The sequence below is a fragment of the Pinus tabuliformis genome, chromosome 6 (assembly GCF_031772625.1).
Source record: "Pinus tabuliformis cultivar Carrire ecotype Pingquan chromosome 6, CPIR1, whole genome shotgun sequence".
Taxonomy (NCBI): Eukaryota; Viridiplantae; Streptophyta; class Pinopsida; order Pinales; family Pinaceae; genus Pinus; species Pinus tabuliformis.
Window position 1 is genome coordinate 1,440,566,211 of NC_142292.1, and position 5,729 is coordinate 1,440,571,939.

Sequence of the window (5,729 nt, forward strand, 5' to 3'; positions counted from 1 at the left end):
TATGAAAATTCATTCCCAGATGTTTCTACTTCTGATCATTCACAGAACACACAAGGTGTCAGTTCATCATTTGATTACAGAGAGGACACATATTTCTTTCTGAATCCATCCAATCTATCATATTTTGTTTTTGGAAATGAAGAGGGTGAAATTTTTTGTTTCTCATCAACCACTCTATAAGATTCATCAGATCATGAGGATGTCGACGTACATATTGAATTTTCTAATTGTGGTTGTCGTGATCTCTTCACTCCTTCTTTGATCACGATTCTAATTCACTTATTGTTGATCTTTCTAAACCACCGATATTTGATAATCTACCTGCTGATGAAGTGGAAACCCCTCAAGATGTCGAGGCACTTCAACTCGAGCTAATGGTTATGTCAGGTTATCACTTTCTTGAGGACAATTCTACTTCTGATCAGAAATTTGTTGAAACACCCAAGGCTCCTCATCACTCTCCTATTTGCATTAAAGATCAATGTAATCCACAGATCTCACATCCTCAACCAGAAACACACGATCCTATCGCTCATGCATTGGAGGAGTCATACGTAGCAAGTCATGTTGCTAAGCGAAATTTTTCTTCTTTCTGCATGTTTTCTCATTTGTCAAGATCAAAAGAGTGTGCATGTTCATCTTCTGTGGATAGTGCGATGCTTCACCATGGTACGTCCACAGACTATTTGTCTTACGCTTTTACTATTTTATTTTCTATGGATGCATTTAAACTTCGAGCATGTTGGTATTCGTTGTTTTATCTTTCTTGCTTTTTGGTTCAACTGAATATCTTTCTTGACGACCATGCCTTCACCAACATGGGCCAATCAGTCCGCCGATGGCTGCATTGGAAGTATCACTTTACGTGAGTAGGCCCATGCACTATTTAGCTTAGGAGTAGGAGTAGTGCTTTCTTTCTTGTTTTTCTTTCCTTACTCACTCTGATTTATTTTTACTTCTATCCTTTTCTTGCTTTTTTGTTTGCTTGTGATGCACCATAGGATTAGTTTCACATGAAACTGTGTTTAGCTTTTGAGACAAGCGGGGTGAAGTATAAGAGGACTTGTACATCTATCAACACTTGGTTATTTGTTATCCCGTCTCTTTATGAATATCTTTCGTTCTTCAGTTTATGATACCCTGATGGAAAATACGTTTTGTTCAGAGTGAGTCTTGGTGAAAACACAACGCTTGCACTTTTAACTAGTGTTTCCTACTCTAATCGGCTTTTCTATGTTCGATTAACCCTTGTCAACTCAGTCAAGTAGAATAAGGTGAGGGGGAAAAACTTAAAAAGTCTGTCAGAGGTATATATAACATACTTCTCTGAAGGGACAACCTCTTTTGCTCTCAATAAGTCGGGATCCCTCTTTTGCCTCATGAAATAAATAAGTGCCTATGCATAGTTCTATGGAAAATGAAAAAAAAATGAAATAAAGGTGAAAGAAGAGAAATTATTCCTGCATAGAGAGGTGAAGCAATTAACTCCGCTAGGGTACTGTGTAGGCTCGCTATCAGTGGATCAATTCTTGTGTTCCTGAAGTGACTCCGTCGGGGTACTGTCTAGGCCTGCTGGCAACAGAGCAACACCATAGATGAAACTTAAACTCTGAAAGTCTAAATTACTTGTGAATCATCCCAAATCAAAATAAATTAGTTGACTTGGCTTTGTATGTGTGCTGACCAATCAAGATAATGACAAGGACTATATCTTTAACTCAAGCTAGTGAGGAAGCCATGAAGATCAAAGAATCGAACAATACTTTCGGAGGATTTAGACTCGCTTTACATGAGACAAGGTCCATATAAAGAGCTGGAGTTCTACCAGTGTGTCACCAATGTTGTAGTGGCTAAAACCACCCTCCAAATTTTTTCCTTCGCTTCTTTTTAGAGCCTCCATCCTTAAATCTTAGCAACTTGTCTTGCACTGCCTAGGTGCTCGTGTTTTCATTTGAATTTATCTTTCACTTTACAACTTTTGTTGCTTACTTGCTTTTCTTTCTAACCACAAGTTGACCCCTTATGACTTGGTTGCATCTAGTTCTTGCACTTCCTTTGAAAACTATGCAGTCCTAGAGGGCATCCATCCTTTCTCTTAGGAATTGTGCAATGCATCCCAACAATGACCCTTTCTCTCCAAACTTGTGCAGTGCATCCTAGCAATGACCATTTCTCTCAAGAATTGCGCAGATCAGCCCAGTAGTGAGCCTCAACTCAAAAACTATGCAGACCCGACTGACAACTTGTCTTTAAATGGGAAACTGTGCAGAGCGTGATAGATGACTAGAGCCACTCAGCCCAGGAATTGCGCAGAAGCATTCCCTCAGCTGTTGCCCGATGCATGTGCCGACAGGCTGCCTGATTTCCTCCAGAACTACGTAATTTCTCCATGCATATATGGAAACCTTTCCCGAAAAAAAAAAAAAAAAACCATCCTTAAAAAATAGGGATCTATTTTTAGCACTAGGAGTTACACTTGAGTTAATTTTGGAAAACCGCTACCACTTGTCGTTTTTTCCCATATTTTTGGCACGTGCATAATAAACCCTAAACTGATCAAATCTATTTAATGGATGCTTCCAAAGCTCATTTTCACATTTGATCTTGAAAGTTTGGCATTCCTGAGGCATCTAGGAACCTTCGGCACGATCGACACAACTTTTCTAGGTAAGTTTTGCTTTTCAAGTCTTTTGGTGCATTTTCTATCACTTTTGTTTCCTTCGCTTGTGTGAGTGTTTTTTTGCATGTTTTATTGAATGACCACTAGCATTTTAGTGTTTTAACTTGTAGAAGCATTATTTCAAGTTTTGCATTGCCTTTCTTAAGCGTCACATGCATAACCCCATTCTTGCACTAACAGTCATCGTTGTGGTGACTCTCCCAACAAGCTTTGTTGTTCATCCATTTGATTGATTCCTACATTTTATTTGATTGCATGCATGACCATTCACTCATATTTGCACCATCCTTCTCTCATGCATTCAGATCTACTCATTTTCAAGTTTCCCTTGGGAAGATCTGGGCTTCCTTGGCTCAAATCTAGCCCTTCCCTAATTGCACTGTGCATTTATGGAAGTCAAGGCTCTTCCTTGGCTCCAAGAATTACACAGACGCTGCCAATGACTGGATCCAGCGCGCTCTATGTAGTTCGAGGAGACAGTCCTGGAGTCTTTCCCACTGGGATTGCGGAATGCATAGTCCCAGCTAGCATTAGGCAAGACTAAACTCTGAATTGCGCAGTTGAATTCCACAACAAGCTACACTAGACTATGCTCTGCATAGTTCCAGTCATTAGTAGCTCTCACTGGCAGCTGGGACTATGAAATGTGAAGATCTAGCTGACAATCTCTCACCTCTAAGAGTCACAACTGCTCAATCTTGCCTAGCAGTTTCCCAGTTTGTTGCATGATTGATGCTTGAAGTGCTTTTGTTTTTAAGCTAACATTTGTTTGTCATGAGTTTCCACTCTGTCTTCAAGTACATTAGTTGTTGAGTAGCTTCTCAGCAGTACATGCAACATGGTTTCCAAGAGAGCTGGATCAAAGGATATTGTATAGAGAAACACTAGAGATGTGGTTGAACAAGTTCCAATGAACTTACCCATCTATGAGAACACACAGCTATTCATAGAAAAGGACATGAAGATTACATGGCAAGAAATAAAGGACATATTTGCAAGTAGCTTCAAAGAAGATCTAGAAGATCGACAAGTCTATGCCAACGTCCACAAGCCAGGCTTGTATAGGGTTGCATGCAGGTACCCCACCTTCCCATGCACGAATATCATTCACTGGATTGTCTCATATACAGATCCCGAGATGATGACAATGAGGAGTACCATTGGAACATATCTTGCAACCTTTAGGCCAAAAAACTACCATCAGATGTATCACTTGCCACAATTGGTGAACCACATGGATGCAGTGTTCTGCACTCCCAACAACAATGTGAACACTAGAGACATCATGAAGTGTTGGGTAAAAGAGCCATCGAAGTTTAGAGTGACACCCAACTAGGTCTACAAGACAAAGTCACTCAGGAATGCCTACCAACTCTTGTTCATATTTGCATGCCACTTATATGGTCAAGAGAGCACGGAGACCTTTCGACAGAGTTGGGTCGTTATGTTGGATTAGTTGGAAAATGAAGGAAGGCCATTCAAATGGTTGGACATGTTGGCTCTTGAACTAAAAGTGGATGTGTCTAATGCCCGAAGTTCGCCTAAGGATGAGAAAGCAAGATTCTTTATGTCCGCGAACTTGCTTGATTGAACCTATGCCCAGTAGCAATTCCCTGGCAAGGGTTGGACATGGACACCATCAGATGATGTTGTGAACATCTATTGCAAGTTTCTCTCTGAGTGCAGCTACCTAGGATTCATGGCGAGGTTGTTTGACCACTTCACCACCCTGTTGTATAGGATGATCTTCGAATAGGATCCACCTTGCATGTCCCAAGAATCAATGCAGGAATTGCTTAACATTGCTATGCCTCACCGGGTGGCATCTTCGTTAGGATGTTTGGCAGAGAGAAACCTTCGCATACGCTACCAAGGTTTTCCAAGGATAAGCTGGTCATGCAAGAGGTTGCATACCACATCTCCACAAGGTTATCTCCATGACTACACAGGAGGAAGAAGGCACCATGGCCTACTCTTCCCTTGTGGATTGGATTATACGAGATCTGTACCTTGAAGGATACGGATGTCGAGGCTGAGGATTGAAGAATTTTGGGTTTGGCACCAAGATTTTCAATCTGTATGATCCAAATTGCATATGAAAGAACCACTATGCGAAGGTGTATTAGCCATGGATCCATAGAAAAAACTGCGCCTATATAGCTTGGGGCATCAGAGCAACCAGCAGATGAAGATGAGGGTGAGAAGGTGCAGGTTCATAATTTTTCTCAGCAAGTTGAGCAGATGGTTGAGGCAATGAACATGGAGATGGAATAGGAGCCACAGGAACAATACATCGATCTCATGCCAAGAGCATCAAAGGTCGCAACACAGTCTCCTCCACCTCTAGAATCAAAATCGGTCCCAAGTGAGCAAGGTTAGGTTTTTCTACTTGATGATGATCTAGAGATGGATGTGTACAATCTGTCATTCGACAAGTCATAACATAGGATTGTATAGGAACTAAGAAAGAAGCTCTTGGATGATCACACATCACTTGCACACATAGAGGAAAGGGTGATTGTGTCAGATGTCAGAAGACATCCAACTACCATGGCTGAGTCTTCTAAGGCTTATGAGAAGCCACGAGTTTGATAGTCATGTTATTGATAAAAAATACTAATCAGATGGTGAAGGACTTGCAAGAGGCCAGGAAGAGAACATAGTAGTCTGCATGATCTGCTATGGCAGAAAAGAAGAAAGCAATACCTGCGAAGATATCAACTTGGGAGACCACCATGCGAATTTTGTATAGCAGATTTGTCACCATGCACAAAGCAATTGTCCATCTATACAATTTTTAGTAGTAGTGCACGAAGACAACCCAAACTCCCAAATACATCCACAATGTTATTGTGCATGTACATGAATGGAAAATGAGGTACAATAGGGCCCCTCTTTACTTGCATAAGATGATGAAGACACAGGGAGAGTTGCACAAAGCATGAATTCAGATGTTGATTCGAAACTATGAGAAACTCCCTCCACTCAGCACCAGCATTGAGGCTTCCTATGCACAGTTGTATAGAAGTCTAGATGTCATAGTGAGGGC